The 18281-nt window shown below is 39.8% G+C and overlaps 1 protein-coding gene across 1 annotated transcript in view; it reads right to left on the minus strand.

The window, feature by feature from the left end:
* The window catches only part of LOC150088444 (serine/threonine-protein kinase D3-like), a 550939-nt gene that overhangs the window by 95647 nt on the left and 437011 nt on the right, over nucleotides 1-18281 (minus strand). The gene's annotated exons all lie outside the window — the stretch shown is intronic.

The following is an 18281-nucleotide window of genomic DNA, read 5'->3' on the forward strand; positions in this document are numbered from 1 at the left end:
CAATCTTAAATTCAGCATTTTTAAAGAATGTGTTAAGCTGTTTGTGCCACTGTTCAATGTATGGGACAGAAATAAAGTATTTTTTTCAGGAGACAGTTGAGAAAATTAAGTGTTCACTGAAAGCTTGCTTTAGACCAGATTGAAAGTTAACACTTGTTGTGGGCATATGCAAAAGACATAAAAGCCTGTTCACATTTTTTTTTTATACTAAATGAATTCTTCAGAAATTAAAATCAATCACCAAACATTTTAACCAAACCTTTTATTTTTATCTCATTCAACTTTAACTCATTTATTAGCAGTAAAAATTCTGATAAAAAACACAAAATTTAAAACATTGAATGCTGTAGTGCTCCTTTATTATCTGTACACCTGCATAATCTGACTATGCTCTTTAGCATTAGTGGTGGCACATAATACAAAAAAAAAAAAAAAAAAAACTACTACTCATTTCACCTATTCATTCACAACAAAAGATTGTCCAGTTCTTGAATTTATTCTCATTTCACCCATCCACTTGCTCCAAATGTTTCTCTAGTTCTGCCTTGAATCTGTTTAAGCTATCAACTTCCACAACAGTTGGAAGTTTGTTCCAGCAATCAACCAACCGCTGTCTAAAGGCAAACTTCGCACATCTATCATACAACTTTCTTTCCACAATTTGAATTTATGCCCTCTCAGATGAATATTCAGAGCAAGAGGAAGAATCCCATCAGCACTGAATATGCTCAGTGCTGATGGGATTCAACACTTTATATACCTCAATCAGATCAACTCGTTGGTGCCTAGTCTCCAGACACTGTAATTTGCAAAACTTAAGCCTTTCTTCGTAAGCGCAACACTTTGTTCCATTCACTAATCTTGTTGCCCTTCTCTGTACTGATTCCAACAGCTCTACATGCTTCTTAAAATGAGACCTCCAGACCTGTGTACAGTACTCAAGATGTGGCCTGACTACTGCCTTATACAAGGGGATAATCACCTACTTATCACTGCTAGAAAAATTCCTGTATATCATTGACAAGACGGCATGGGCTACTTGCAGACCGTCTGCAGTGCTCAGAAAACTTCATATCTGCCTGCACAATTACCCCCAGGTCCTTTTCACTCTTTACCACTGCCAGTGTAGTACCACACACTTCATTTGTTAATCTGGGATTACTGCTTCCCATAAGCAGTATTTTACATTTGTCAATGTTAAACTTCAGTTGCCACCTCTCAGCCCAACTGCTCAACATCTCTAGATCCTGTTGCAACAGCATACTGTCATTAGCATTAGTAGAAGCATACGATGCAAGAAAGTAAGCTTATGCAGCATCAGCCAAAAAAAAAAAACGGCTCCCATTTCATCCCTCCGTTCATTCCAAATACCTGTCCAGCTCAGCCTTAAATTTATTTAGGCTATCAACTTCCAAAACAAAAGTAGGATAGATATGCAGAAGTTTGCCTTTATCCAGCAAGTAGTTGGTTGATGGAACAGATTTCCATCCATTATTGTAGAAGTTGATAGGCTGAGCTGGACAGGTATTTGGAACAAAAGGAGGGGTGAAATGGAAGTGTTTTTTTTTTTTTTTTTTTTGGCCAATGCTGCATAAGCTTGTTTTCTTGCATAATATGCCTCTACTAATGCTAATGCTAAAAAAAGATGGAAGTCTGTTCCACCAATCAACCACCCGCAGACTAAAGGCAAAATTCCGCACATCTATCCTAAAACTATCTTTCCTGAATTTGAATTTATGCCCTCTCAGGTGATTATTCTGGGCAAGAGGAAGAATCCAATCAGCATTGAGCATGCTCAAACCATTGAAGGCTTTATACACCTCAATCACATCACCTCGCAGATTCCTAATCTCCAGACACTAATCTGCAAAACTTAAACCTTTCTTTGTAAGTGCAACCCATCGTTCCATTTACTAATCTTGTTACCCTTCTCTGTACTCATTCCAACAGCTCTACATCCTTCTTAAAATGAAGCCTCCAGACCTGTATATAGTACTCAAGGTGTGGCCTGACCATTGCCTTATACAAGGGGATAATCACCTCCTTATCTCTGCTAGAAATATTCCTCTATATCATTGACAAGACGCCATGAGCTACTTTTGCAGATCGTCTGCAGTACTCAGAAATCTTAATATCTGGCTGCACAATTACTCCCAGGTCCTTTTCATTCTCTACCACTGTCAGTGTAGTACTACAGAGTTGATACGTTACTCTGGGTTTACTGTTTCAAATATGTAGTACTTTAGTACTTTACATTTGTCAATGTTAAACTTCATTTGCCACCTCTCAGCCCATCTACTCAACTTTTCTAGAGCCTGTTGCAGCAGCGTACTGTCATTAGTGTCCTTAACAACCCTGCCAACCTTCGTATCATCTGCAAACTTGGACATTAAGCCTGATATACCATCATCGATACCATTTATAAATACAGAAAACAACAATGGACCCAACACTGAACCCTGATGGACTCCACGAAGAGCAGTGTCCACTAATTACCACTCTCTGTCTTCTTCCACTCAACCATCCCTTTATCCATAGCAGCAATTTGATTCCAATGCTACGATGCACCAATTTGTGCAGCAGTCTTCCAGGGGCTCACATCTGGTGAGTATGGGCTTGGCACATCCAGGATCCCGAACTGGATATCATCATTCTTCTTCCTTGGTGATTCACTTCTACTTACTTCTCTCTCTCTCTCAGTTGTAATTCAGAATTTTTTTTTTTTTTTTTTGCCTAGTGTAGCGTAAGCCTTAGGCTTCCTTGCATCATATGGCTACAGTCAGTCCTCGTATAACACGTGTTTACATTACACGAATTCGATCATACACGATTTATAAATAGGGGAACATTATCTTATATAACACGAACCGAATTCGCTTATGCACGATTTGCCTTTGTGTTTACAAGAAATGGCAGTCGAACGCGGAATTACCCCAACCGAACGCAACACAATAGGGATGAAGAAGATTCTGAAAATGTATTTATGTGTTTTATATCAGTGAAGGGGAAACACATTTCACCATAATAACGTAAAAACCAACACAATTCCAGCTATCGATATAATCGCAAATGCAATTAGATGGAGTTTACTACCAGTTTATAACAGATTCCGCTAGCAGAAACGAAACCGGAAATTGTTTTTATTGTTTTATGGTAGTAACCCCCAGAAATGTGCTTTAGTAAAATGTGGGGTGTTAATAGTGTATCTCAGCCTTTATGGTGTTGTTTATTCAGTTGCTATACGCACGCAGCTTTGTTTATGTGTATTAAGCGTGTCTCCTCGTTTCGTAATTGCGCTTTATTCCCTAAAAATTAGTAAAATACTTAAAAGGTGTGAAAAGGAAGCGTCCTGGCGAAGACACTGCAGATTCCGAGAGAGAAAAAAAAAGCAATATCGATAAACAGAGGCGGACTGGGTCAAAAATTCTTACCCGGGAAAATTTATAGTGGCCTCATACTACGGTTTATGGCCAAAATCACACCGGCCTCCGGCCCACCGGGATTTCCCGGGTAAGGCTTATGGCCAGTCCGCCTCCGTCGATAGAGAAAAAAATATGAAATTGTGAAACGCTTTTAGCGAAATGAAAGACCATGTGATATTGCACGTGCTACAGACCTAAATGAGGCAACGCCGAGAATTACAAAGAATGCGGAGAAAATAAAAACAACTTTCATAGCGGGAACAACTCAAAGTGTAATTAAAATCCATTAGATTAAGACACAAAGAATTGGAAGAGATGGAATGGCTGTCATCTGTTTGGATAGAAAATCAAACAAAAAACAAGTTTGCTTACGATAGAAGCAAAAGCATTAGCAATATTTTATTACGTAATAGTCGTAATAAAATACGTAAGCATTTTATTACGACTTACGTATTATAATTTATACTTACGTATTATAAAATATGTAAGTATTTTATTACGACTATTTTATTTAATATAATAAATTTTTTACGAATAAAATACGTATTTTATTCGTAAAAAATACTTTTTTTAGTATTAAAAAATACTAAAAATACTTTATTATAATATAATAAAAAATATATTATATTTTTTATTACGTATTTTATAACGATTAAAATTACCTGATTATTTATTGTGTTTGGTAATGTTTTGGTTCCAAATGTGTGTTCAATCTTGGGTGGTCGGCACCTAACCCCACTTTTCCCATAGGGCCTGTTGTTTATATTGCACGATTTTGCATTGCACGAGGGTTTCTAGGAACACAACTATCGTGCTATATGAGGACAGACTGTAATAATAACAATAATAATAATGTGCCACAGTATTAAAAGCCTTTCTAAGATCCAAATATATGATATCAAACTTATTCCCTACATCCAGTTCCTTTGTGACCACATCATAGTATCCAATCAAATTGGTCAGACAAGACTTCCCTTAACAAAACCGTGCTGTGTCCGAGCTATAACTGAAATGTTGTCTAGATGATCCTGCAGTGCTTCTTTAACCAGTGCTTCCATTAATTTCCCTGGAACAGAAGTTTTGAATTGGGGTCACATTTGCACATCTCCAGTTCATGGCTACCTCCCCAGAGTTCAAGGAAGCTCTCATAATTATAGCTAAGGATTTGATAATTCCTTTGCTGCCTTCTTTAATATAACTGGATAGATCCCAGCCACCCTGGGTACCTTTTTCTTTGTTTCTCTTCAACAATTTCTCCTCCACTTTCCTCTCAGTTATTTCAAAATCACCTAGCTCATTCCCAGAGTTTAATTCACCTCTAGCATTCCCCTCCCTGAATAACTCCTCATGTGTGAATGTAGATGAAAAATACTCATTTAGTTTGTTAGCCACCTGAGCTGGATCATCAACAGTTGAACCATCAATATCCAGTAGACCAATCTGATTCACCCCTTTCCTTCTAGAGTTTACACAGGTAAAGAACTCTTTGCTGTTTTTCTTTGCATCCTTTGCCAAAGATTTCTCGTAATCTGCATTCGCCTGCCTAATCTCCTTTGTGACTTGGTTATAGACCAGCTTATATCTATCATAAGCTTCCATGTCACTCATTAATTTATATGTATCCCGTGTATTTTTCTTCTCTGCCACATGTCTCATTAGTTCATCTGACATCCATTTTGGCCTAAACCTTGAACAATATTTCTTAGTTGGTATGTAAAGCCTAGTAGCTTCCAAGATAAGTTATTTGAATACCTCCCATTTTGAATTTGCTGTTGGTAACATCATCAGTTGGCCATACCATACAGAATTTAAATACTGTCTCAGACCTCCATAGTGGCTTTTATGAAAGCAGAAACCCTTTCCTTTACCCCTTATGATAGTTACCTCTGTATAAATCCCACTTGAGCACACTGTTTTCACTGCCACGTAGTGGTTCCTTTATCTGCAGATTCTTAATGCATGAAGAATCACTATGGATAATCAGATCAAGAGTATTACTCCCTCTAGTTCCTCCCAAATACAGTCAGTCCTCTTATATCACAATAGTTGTGTTCCTAGAAACCCTCGTGCTATGGGAAAAATAGGGTTAGGTGCCGTCCACCCAAGATTGAACACACATTTATAACCAAAATATTACCAAACACAAATTATCGTAATAAAATACATAAGTATTTTATTACGACTATTATGTAATAAAATATTGCTGATGCTTTTGCTTCTATCGTAAGCAAATCTGTTTTTGTTTGTTTGCTATTGAAACAGATGACAGCCTTTCCATCTCTTCCAATTCTTTGTGTCTTGATCTAATGGATTTTAATTACACTTTGAGGTGTTCCTTGTTCCTGCTATGAAAGTTGTTTTAATGCATCTTTATAATTCTCTGCGTTGCCTCATTTAGGCCTATGGCACATGCAATATCACATGGTCTTTCATTTCGCTCAAAGCGTTTCACAATTACATATTTTTTCTCTATCGACAGAGGTGGCCTGGCCATAAGCCTCACTGGGGAAACTCTGGAGGCCGGTGTGATTTTGGCCAAAATATGAGGCCACGATAAATTTTCCCGGGTAAAAATTTTTGACCCAGTCCGCCTTTGTTTATCGATATTGCTTTTCTTTTTCTCTCTGAATCTGCAGTGTCTTCACCAGGACACTTCCTTTTCACACCTTTTAAGCATTTTACTAATTTTTAGGGAATAAAGCACAATTAGAAATAAGGAGGCACGCTTGATACACAAACAAAGCTGTGTGTGTAGCAACTGAATAAACAACACCGTAAAGGCAGAGATACAATATTAAACACCTCACATTTTACTAAAGCACATTTCTGGGGGTTACTACCATAAAACAATAAAAACAATTTCCAGTTGCGTTTCTGCCAGTTTTTTTTTTTTTTTTTTTTTTTGATTTGGTAGTTGTTGGCGCATCGGCTTCTGTGGCCATATTGCACTTCCAAGGTTTTTTTGCAGTACTTTGATCCAAGCCCGAGGCGGGAATCGAACCCGCGACCTTTGGGTTGCCGGGCAGGTACTTTACCCACTCGGCTAGCCCGGTCGGCTGTTTCTGCCAGTGTAATCTGTTATAAACTGGTAGTAAACTCGATCTAATTGCATTTGCGATTATACCAATAGTTGGAATTGTGTGGGTTTTTACCTTATTATGGTGAAATGTGTTTCCCCCTTCACTGATATAAAAAAACATAAATACATTTTCAGAATCTTCTCTTCATTCCTATTGTGTTGCATTCAGTTCGGGTGATTTCGCGTTCGACTGCCATTTCTTGTAAACACGAAGGCGAATCGTGCATAAGCGAATTTAGTTCATGTTATACATGATATCGTTCCCCTATTCATAAATCGTGTATGATCGAATTCGTGTAGTTTAAACACGTGTAATACGAGGACTGACTGTATGCTGATGTTGAAAACAATCATCCAATAATTCCAAAAAAGCCTTGCTAGTGTGTGTGTGTGAGTGATCAACCCACAAATTCCAGTCAATATCTGGGAAATTAAAATCCCCCATTATAAGACTCTCTGATTTACGGGCCCACTCTATTTCCCTGTAAAGTATTTTATTATACTTATCAGAGTCATTAGGATTATAACATACTCCAACTCTGAATTTTGATCTCCCAGTGCTTATGTCACACCAAACTGACTCGACACTGCACCATTCAGTGATGTCGCCTGGCTGCACTTCCTTGGATTTTATGTGTTTCTTTAATAATAGCATAATCCCTCCTCTCTTCCTATCCTGTCTATCCTTTCTGTACACAATGTACCCCCTAACTGCTTACTTCCTTTGCTGCCTCCTTTAATATAACTGGATAGATCCCATCCACCCCAGGTGCCTTTCTTGTCTTTATCTTCAACAATTTATTCTCCACTTTACTCTCAGTTATTACAAGATTCTCTAGCTTACTGCCAGAGTTGAATACACCTCTGGCATTTCCCTCTCTGAATAACTCCTCATGTGTGAATGTCGATGCAAAATATTCATTTAGTTTGTTAGCTACCTCAACAGTTGATCCATTGATATCAAGTGGACCAATCTGATTTATCCCCTTCCTTCTAGAGTTTACATAAGTAAAGAACTCTTTGCTGTTTTTCTTTGCATCCCTTGCCAAAGATTTCTCGTAATCTGCCTTCGCCTGCCTAACCTCCTTTGTAACTTGGTTACATATCAACTTGTATCTATCGTAGGCTTCTGTGTCGCGTGTTAATTTGTATGTATCCCATGCATTTTTCTTCTCTGCCATATGTCTCATTAGTTCATCTGACATCCATTTAGGCCTAAACCTTGAACAATATTTCTTAGTTGGTATGTAAAGCCTAGTAGCTTCCAAGATAAGTTCTTTGAATGCTTCCCATTTTGAATTTGCTGTTGGTAACGTCATCAGTTGGTCCCACTGTATAGAATTTAAATACTGTCTCAGTCCACGTAGTCGCCTTTACGAAAGCAATAACCCTTCCGTTTACCCCTAATGGCAGTTACCTCTTTGAGTAAATCTCACTTCAGCACACTGTGATCACTGCCACTTAGTGGTTCATTTATCTGCAGATTCTTAATTCATGAAGAATCACTACTGATAATCAAATCAAGAGTATTACTCCCTCTAGTTGCCTCCCGAACATGCTGATGTAGAAAACAATCATCCAATAAATCCACAAATCTTGATAGGATTTCTAGTCAATGTAAGAAGGTCATTAATATATAAGAGGAAAAGAGTGGGAGAAAGAACTGAGCCTGGAGAACACTCACATTAGTAGAGAAGTTAGAAGACAGAGAGCTGTCTACCATCACCTGCAGTAAGCAGTCAGAGAGAAAACTAGATATCCAATTACAAAAATCAGTTGGCAAACCATATGATGGAAGCTTATTTAGGAGACCTTTATGCCAAACATGATCAAAAACTTTTGAAATGTCAAGAGCAACTGCTTGAGTTTCACCAAACTTTTCCATTGAATTTGTCTATAGATGGATAACATAAGCTGGAATATCACCAGTGGATAGATAATGACGGAATCCATACTGGTGATCACTGATCAGATGGAAGGTTTCTAGATAATTTAAGAGTTGGCGGTTAAATGATTTCTCCATTACTTTAGAGAGTAGAAGTGTAATGGGATGATAACTGAATGGGAGGGATTTGTCACCCTTTTTAGGAACTGGTTGGATATGAGCAAATGTCCAAGCAGAAAGGAAAACATCAGTGGAATAAGAAAGTATAAAAAGGCAACACAGAACAGGAGTAAGCTCAGGAACACAGGTTTTGAGAACAAGTGGAGAAACACCATCAGGACTTGGTGCTTTCTTTGCATCAAGGCTGTTCTGGCTGAACAGCCTTGACAGAAGACCACAAGATGCATTCAATGGAGTGTACTGGGAACAGTCGGAGGTGGTTTACCATGATCATCAAAACGTGAGTTAGAAGAAAAGTAGGATGCTAGCAGGTCAGCTTTATTTTTAGCTGAGGTAGCAATAGAACCTCCCAGTTTTAACAGATGTAGGAATAGAGATGGGCAAAGGTTGTGGCCAACAGAAGAGACCAGAATGCTTGACTACTATTTGGAAGCAAGTTTTCTACTCTTAGCTTGTTCAAAATTTAGTTTGGACTGATTAATAACTGCTTTACAATTGTTGCAAGCTTTGGTGTAGGCAGAAAATGAAACTGAAGAATTGGAAAAAAGGTCTATTACGATATGCAACATTCTTCTCCTGAATGGGCTTAGCACATTTATTGGAAAACCAAGGTTTAGATAAAGGATAAGATTTTAAGATGGAGTGTGGAATAAAGGATTTCATCCCTTTATTCCACACTCCACAAGGATAATTGAACTGACACAATCTGAGGAAATGTTGATATCAGAAGATTTGAAATAGTAATCCAACCAAGGAAAAGAAGAAAAGTAATCTCGCAGATGATCCCATTTTGCACTCCTGTAATGCAAGCAATATGAGGTTGGGAATGGCCATGAGACAAAATCTCCAGTGGAGAAGAGGCCATCACCAATTTGTAACCTGAGGTGCCTAGAGGAACCTGGACCACTTGGCTGAACCATGTACTTAGAAAGGTTGTTCATGAGAAAAATATCAAATGTTAGTTGTGTGGTTAGGATTGTCTGGTATTTTTGTAGGTAAATGAACAATCTGTGCGAGGTCTTTAGTTTAATTGCAAAAGCCTCAGAATCTCGACCAGCCACATCCATGTGACTGGAAAATGGGAGCCAGCTTTAGTTCTGAACATTAAAATCACCAAGGAAACTTGGTGATTTTAATGTTCTCTAATCAAACTTTCCTATTAGAAAAGTTTGATTAGAGAAAATTAAGTTTCAAAGACAGGGTGTCAAAAAGTTTCAAGTGATTATTGGAGCTGGGAGAATGACAGAGACAACATATGAATCTGACAGAATTGGGTAGAGAGATTTTAAGCCACAGAAGATTGAAAAGAGGAGATTCCAAATTACTGAGTCTCTGACAGTGAATATCACAGCAGACATATGCACAAGTACCACCTTTCAAGTGAAAGGAATAACACAGTGAATAATTAGGACAACTGAGGTGTGCAGGGGTTGAATCAAGTGATAATTGGGGTTTTGTCAGAAAAAGGACGTGGGATTTGGCAGGCTGTAATGGAAATGGATATCACTGAGATTGGAAGTGAGACCATGTATATTTGTGAAATAATGAGGAAATGTTTGGAAGGTTTAGATCTTTTCACAGATAAGTTTGTTCTATTTGTTTGACTATTCATGATGTATTCAGTATTAAGAAAAAGAAGTGAGGAAATGTTGAATGAAGTAATGATGTTTTTGGATAAGGTGTACACATGGCAAGAATATACCCAGCTCCTTATCATAATGTGCTGTCAACAACATTCCCCTGCCATACACACTCCTAGGACTCTCTCCAGTCATTATCTGGCAGAGCAGATGCAGCGAAATTATACACTAGCAGATCCAGAAGCCTTAGTCCAGTGGACTATCTTGTGGCTGGCTTGAGAAAAACCCAATTTTAGAGCTGTGCCCTCAAAATGTAAGGATGATTGGATCTCGCCACGATGTTCATCATAACCTCAAATGATACTCAATCATACTGCATGATGGGACAGGCGGAGTGTGCTGGAGCTTTTCTCCTGAGACTAAACATGGGTTCCACCAATTCAAGCCTCAAATAAGCAAAGTGATGGTATTGCACTGGTTGATCCCTGCTTCATTGGTTCCATCATCTCCAGTATACTAGGTGCCATATTTCAGGACTTCCATATGGGAGTTATAATCAGGGTTACTAACAGTCCCACCATTGTGAAGGTGCAAGCAGAGGATTTGGCCGTCACAGAACGACGGGACTTCGCTGAAATTCGGTCCACTTGACCTAGTGATCAGCTGAATATCAGTTCCATTAGAATTTTAGACTCACAGGTAGTAACTCCGGCTTGACATACCTGAATGTCTGTGACAACCTTAAGGACTTCGAGTTTAAGGCTTCAAATGAATTGTGCAAGTTCAATGGAGAGGGCGCTGACTCTCTTTAGAAAATACAGCTGCGAGTTACAGGCTCCGAAAAAAACGATAAGTTTTTGCTTATTATTTACATAATTGTTATGTTATATTGCACTTAATACGTTGTCTTATAGTTCTAATTACGCTGGTTATTTTTATTTTTATTTGTATAAACAGTTTTTGTAGATATACGTAATACTTTATAAAACCGTTATTCATTCGAATATTGCAGGCATTGTTTTGTATATAGTGACCGGGAATTCAAATTTTTAATTGAGGTAGTTAGGTAACTCTAACGTATAATTATAGAAACAGTAATACGCTTCACTGTTTCTATTAGATAGCATAGTATTGGCATTTAATTTAATTTAATTTATTGAGCTTATTAATTTAAAATATCATGCCCCAAACTAGAGCAGCAAAGCAACGGGCACAAAGTGGCAGGAGTGCTGTGACTCGTGGGAGAACTGAGGGGGGCAATTCTCCAACGCATCACAGCCTAAAAAAATGTGCAACTTGTGAAATGTTTGCCGAACTATCTGGAACGGAACATGATATTGCCATGGGGGATGTCTTTGTGTGTGCCAGGTGCAGAGAGTGTCTAGAAATTAGGCGACAACTCAGCGTTGTTATGGGCCTATATGAGAGTTTGAAGGACAGGGTGGATGCCCTCGAAAGATCTAAATTGAGGGGCCCATCAGGCTCTCAACTGCCCACATCAACGTTAGAGCTTGCACTTGGTCATCACGCGTTTGTTATTTATGTTTGTTATTTAGTTTTTAGGAGCATTAGCAACTAAGGCCATATTGCTCCGGGATATGCGGTGGTCATTCCCTGACCTTTCCGCATCCTCCGTATTTGGTGGTGACGGGCTTGAACCCCGGTCTAATCAAGAAGCGTGTGCTGCGCACTGCTGCTCCTTCCCACCTGGCTACGGAGGCGCTTGGGTCATCACGCAACACAGCGGCAACCCCCCAAGGCAGATTGCGCTGGTCCCAAAGGAACTAGTAGTTGTTGGTGACTCTATTGTCAGGGAAATGTGAAACATCCTTTGTAGAAAGGATAGATGGAATAGGACCAGGGTATGTCTGCCAGGGGCAAAGGTTGATGATGTTGTAGAGCAGATATCATCTTTTAAGGGCACAAAAGGTGATATAGTTGTACACGTTGGCACTAACGATATTAAGAGTAGGAGACCGGCAGAATTACTTAACAAGTACAGGTCACTGATGAAAAAAAGCCGTGAATTAGGGTTGAATTTGAAAGTGTCTGCAATTCTGCCCAGACATGATAGGAGGGAGTATATGATGAGAGCCTTGTCGATCAATTCGGCCCTGGAAAGATTGTGCAAGGCTCAAGGGGTAGAATTTTTTTCAGCCTGGACTGTACTTGTTAACAGGAGAGATTGCTCCTACAGGGATGGGATACACTTAAATAGAAAGGGTGCAAGAATATTTGCTGATGCTATCGAGGCAGTGTTAGGTGGGTTGGAAAACTGATAGCTTGGGGGGGATACAAGGACTAATAGTTTAACAGTAGCCGTAGGAAGAGGTGAAGGTGATTCTTGCACAACTTTTATTAGAATAAGTAGCGACCTGGAGCGAGGGGTGGTGGGGGTTTCAGGGACGGATGTCAGTCATCGTGAAACAGGTGGGTATATGGGATGTGTTAGAGTGGCTGGGAATAGGAATAGGTGCATGTATACTTGCATGTATACCAATGCTAGAAGTATAGTAAATAAATTTGATGAATTTGAAGTGTTGGTCAAGACATCAAAGGCGGATATTGTTGGGATATCAGAGACGTGGTGTCACACAGATATAAGGAATGCCGAACTGGAATTTGGGGAGTACAATGTGTACAGAAAGGATAGACAGGATAGGAAGGGAGGAGGTGTTATGCTGTTAATAAAGAAAAACATAAAATCAAAAGAAGTGCATCCAGTTGATATAGATGAACAGTGCACTGTTGAGTAAGTTTGGTGTGACATAAGCACTGCGAAAGCAAAAATAAGAGTAGGAGTGTGTTATAGGCCTAATGACTCGAATGAGTACAATGAACAATTGTACAGAGAAATAGAGTGGGCTAGTAAATCGGAATGTCTTATAATGGGGGATTTTAACTTCCCAGATATTGACTGGAACTTGTGGGTTGGGCACTCACACACTAGTCAGACTTTTGTGGATTTATTGAATGATTGTTTTCTGCAGCAGCATGTTCGAGAGGCAACCAGAGAAAGTAATACTCTTGATCTGGTTATCAGCAGTGATCATTCATGTATTAGGAATTTGCAGATAAAAGAACCACTAGGTGGCAGTGATCACAGTGTACTGACGTGGGATTTACTTAAAGATTTAATTACCATCAGGGGTAAAGGAAAGGGTTTTTGCTTCCGTAAAGGCGAGTACAGTGGTCTCCGACAGTTTTTAAATTCTGTACAGTGGGATCAACTGACGATGTTACCAACAGTAAATTCTAAGTGGGAAGCATTCAAGGAATTAATCGTGGAGGCTACTAAAAGTTTCATACCTATTAAGAAATACTGTTCAAGGTTTAGGCCCAAATGGTTGTCAAATGAACTCATGAGACTCGTAACAGAGAAGAAAAATGCATGGGATGCATATAAATTATCAAGCGACTCAGTAGCCTATTGCAGATATAAGTTAATCTGTAATCAGGTCACAAAGGAGGTTCGGCAGGCGAAGGCAGATTACGAGAAATCCTTGGCAAAAGATGCTAAGAAAAACAGCAAGGATTTCTTTACTTATATAAACTCTAAAAGGAGGGGGATGAATCTGATTGGTCCACTTGACATCGATGATTCGACTGTTGATGATCCTGCTCAGATAGCAAACAAACTGAATGTGTATTTTGCATCTACATTCACACATGAGGAGTTATTAAGGTTTGAAAATGGCAGAAGGTTATCAAATTGTAGCAGGGTGCTTAATGAGCAAAGCAAAAGGCTCAAGCTAATGGAAGTGCTGTGGCTCAGAGCAGAACTGAGGGGGGCAGTTGTCCTCTGACTCACAGCCTTATAAAATGCACTGTTTGCTTGATGTTTGCAGAGCAATCGGGTACGGGACATGATACTGCCAAGGGGGATGTCTTTGTGTGTGCGCGATGCAAGGAGTGTATCGATATCAGGCAACAACTCGGCGTTCTTGTGGGCCTATATGAGAGCTTGAAGGACAGGGTGGATGCCCTCGAAGAAACTAAATTGAGGGGCCCATCAAGCTCTCAGCTGCCCACATCAACACCAGAGCTTGCACTTGGGCATCGCGTGACACAGAGACAACCCCTAAGGCAGAATGCACTGGTCCCGAAGGAACTAGTAGTTGTTGGTGACTCTATTGTCAGGGAAACGGGGGAACATGCTTTGTAAAAAAGATAGGTGGAACAGGACCAGGGTATGTCTGCCAGGGGCAAAGGTTGATGACGTTGTAGAGCGAATATCATCTTTTAAGGGCACAAAAGGTGATATAGTTGTACATGTTGGCACTAATAATATTAAGAGTAGGAGACCGGCAGAATTACTTAACAAGTACAGGTCACTGTTGAACAAAAGCCGAGAATTAGGGTTGAATTTGAAAGTGTCTGCAATTCTGCCCAGACACGATAGGAGGGAGTATATGATGAGAGCCTTGTCGATCAATTCGGCCCTGGAAAGATTGTGCAAGGCTCAAGGGGTAGAATTTTTTTCAGCCTGGACTGTACTTGTTAACAGGAGAGATTGCTTCTACAGGGATGGGATACACTTAAATAGAAAGGGTGCAAGAATATTTGCTGATGCTATCGAGGCAGTGTTAGGTGGGTCGGAAAACTGCTAGCTTGGGGGGAGACAAAGACCAATAGATTGAAAGAAGCCACTGGCAGAGGTGAAAGAGATTCTTGCACTGCTTCTATTAGAATGTGCAGAAGCCTGAAAAACAAGATGCATGGTATTTCAGAGACTGCTGGGAGCCATTGCGGTACAAGTAAACACATGGGTTGTGTTAGGGTAGCTAAGAATAGAAACAGGTGCAGGTATACTTGCGTGTACACCAATACTAGGAGTTTAGTAAATAAATTTGATGAATTTGAGGTATTGCTCAAAACATCGAAGGCAGATATTGTTGGGATATCAGAGATGTGGTGTCACACAGATATAAGGGATGCAGAACTGCAATTTGGGGAGTACAATATCTACAGAAAGGATAGACAGGCTAGGAAGGGGGGAGGGTTATGCTATTAGTTAAGAAACACATAAAAACCAAGGAAGTGAAGCCAGTCGACATCGCTGGACAGTGCAGTGTGGAGTCAGTTTGGTGTGACATAAACATTGGGAGATCAAAATTGAGAGTAGGAGTGTGCTATAGGCCTAATGACTCTGAGTATAATAAGGAACTGTACAGGGAAATAGAGTGGGCCAGTAAATCAGAGTGTCTTATAATGGGAGATTTTAATTTCCCAGATATTGACTGGAATTTGGGGGCTGGTTACTCACACACTAGCAGGGCTTTTGTGGATTTATTGGATGATTGTTTTCTACATCAGCATGTTCGGGAGGCAACTAGAGGGAGTAATACTCTTGATTTGATTATCAGCAGTGATTCTTCATGCATTAAGAATCTGCAGATAAATGAACCACTAGGTGGCAGTGATCACAGTGTGCTGAAGTGGGATTTACTCAAAGAGGTAACTACCATTAGGGGTAAAGGGAAGGGTTATTGCTTCCGTAAAGGCGACTACGATGGACTGAGACAGTATTTAAATTCTATACAGTGGGACCAACTGATGATTTTACCAACAGCAAATTCAAAATGGGAAGCTTTCAAAGAACTTATCTTGGAAGCTACTAGGCTTTACATACCAACTAAGAAATATTGTTCAAGGTTTAGGCCAAAATGGATGTCAGATGAACTAATGAGGCATATGGCAGAGAAGAAAAATGCATGGGATACATACAAATTAACACATGACACAGAAGCCTATGATAGATACAAGTTGATATGCAACCAAGTTACAAAGGAGGTTAGGCAGGCAAAGGCAGATTACGAGAAATCCTTGGCAAGGGATGCAAAGAAAAACAGCAAAGAGTTGTTTACTTATGTAAACTCTAGAAGGAAGGGGATGAATCAGATTGGTCCACTTGATATTGATGGGTCAAGTGTTGATGATCCTGCTCAGGTAGCTAACAAACTAAATGAATATTTTGCATCGACATTCACACATGAGGAGTTATTCAGTGAGGGGAATGCCAGAGGTGTATTCAACTCTAGCAGTAAGCTACAGAATCTTGAAATAACTGGGAGTGAAGTGGAGGAGAAACTGTTGAAGATAAACACAAGAAAGGCACCCGGGGTGGATGGGATCTATCCAGTTATATTAAAGGAGGCAGCAAAGGAAGTAAGCAAACCCTTAGCCATAATTATGAGAGCTTCCTTGGACTCAGGTGAGGTACCCATAGACTGGAAATGTGCAAATGTGACCCCAATTCACAAAGGAGGATCAAAGGCTGACACAAGTAATTATAGACCTGTGAGCTTAACTTCTGTTCCAGGAAAATTAATGGAGGCACTGGTTAAAGAAGCACTGCAGGATCATTTAGACAAGACTTCAGTTATAGCTCAGACACAGCATGGTTTTGTTAAGGGGAAGGCTTGCCTGACCAACTTGATTGGATACTATGATGCAGTCACAAAAGAACTGGATGCAGGGAATAGCTTTGATATTATATACTTGGATCTTAGAAAGGCTTTTGATACTGTTGCACATGGAAGACTGCTACACAAATTGGAGCAGTGTGACATTGGAGGCAAATTGCTGCTATGGATAAAGGGGTGGTTGAGGGGGAGAAGACAGAGAGTGGTAATCAATGGACACTGCTCATCGTGGACTGATGTTATTAGTGGAGTCACTCAGGGCTCAGTGTTGGGTCCATTATTGTTTTCTGTATTTATAAATGATATTGATGATGGTATATCGGGCTTAATGTCCAAGTTTGCAGACGATACAAAGGTTGGCAGGGTTGTCAAGGACACTACTGACACTATGCTGCTGCAACAGGATCTGGAAAGGTTGAGCAGATGGGCTGAGAGGTGGCAAATGAAGTTTAACATTGACAAATGTAAAGTACTACACATGGGAAACAGCAACCCCAGAGCAACGTATCAACTCTGTGGTACTACACTGACAGTGGTAGAGAATGAAAGGGACTTGGGGGTGGTTGTGCAGGCAGATATGAAGTTCTCTGAGCAGTGCAGACGGGCTGCAAGAGTAGCTCATGGAGTATTGTCAATGATATACAGGAATTTTTCCAGCAGGGATAAGGAGGTGATTATTCCAATGTATAAGGCGATGGTCAGGCCACACCTAGAGTACTGTATACAGGTCTGGAGGCCTCATTTCAAGAAGGATGTAGAGCTGCTGGAACGAGTACAGAGAAGGGCAACAAGATTAGTGAATGGAACAAAGGGGTGCTCTTACGAAGAAAGGCTTAAGTTTTGCAAATTACAGTGTCTGGAGACTAGGCACCAGCGAGGTGATCTGATAGAGGTGTATAAAGCCTTGAATGGTTTAAGCATGCTCAATGCTGATGGGATTCTTCCTCTAGCTCAGAAAAATCACCTGAGAGGGCATAAATTGAAATTGAGGAAAGACAGATGTAGGATAGACGTGCGGAAATTTGCCTTTAGCCAGCGGGTGGTTGGTTGGTGGAACAGACTTCCATCCCTTGTGGTGGAGGTTGATAGCCTAAATAAGTTTAAGGCTCAGCTGGACAGGTATTTTGAACGAACAGAGGGGTGAAGTGGAAGTGGGTTTTTTTTTTTTTTTTTTTGGCTGATGCTGCATAAGCTTGCTTTCTTGAAAATCACTTCCTTGTTTGTTGTTGTTGCATATAAGGCCATATTGCTCCGGGATATGCAGTGGTCATTCCCTGACCTTTCCGCATCCTCGGTATTTGGTGGTGATGGGCTCGAATCCCGGTCTAATCAAGAAGCGTGTGCTACACACTGCTGCTCCTTCCCACCTGGCTACGGTGGCACCTTTCCTTCCTTGTTTGTGCTGGCAAAATTACTGTATATCAATAAGAGAATTGAACTCCCCATGAGGTGGCCTACCAGCCTGTCTTAAATGGATTGAGTAAATTAAATGTGGATCTAATCTTAACTGTTGCTCCTATGACACTAGATCAATGTTTCTCAACCTTTTTGTTGTTGTGGCACATTTTTAAAGATGCTAAAATTTTGCGGCACACTACAATCACTATTATTCTCATATATAATATATATATATATATATAAGTATTATAAATAAAATTTATAAATAAAAATAAACAAAATTATAAATAATATATTATAATATATATATTA

The sequence above is a fragment of the Mastigoproctus giganteus genome, chromosome 3, assembly GCF_048544385.1.
Source record: "Mastigoproctus giganteus isolate SK-2022 chromosome 3, ASM4854438v1, whole genome shotgun sequence".
In the NCBI taxonomy this organism is placed as follows: domain Eukaryota; kingdom Metazoa; phylum Arthropoda; class Arachnida; order Uropygi; family Thelyphonidae; genus Mastigoproctus; species Mastigoproctus giganteus.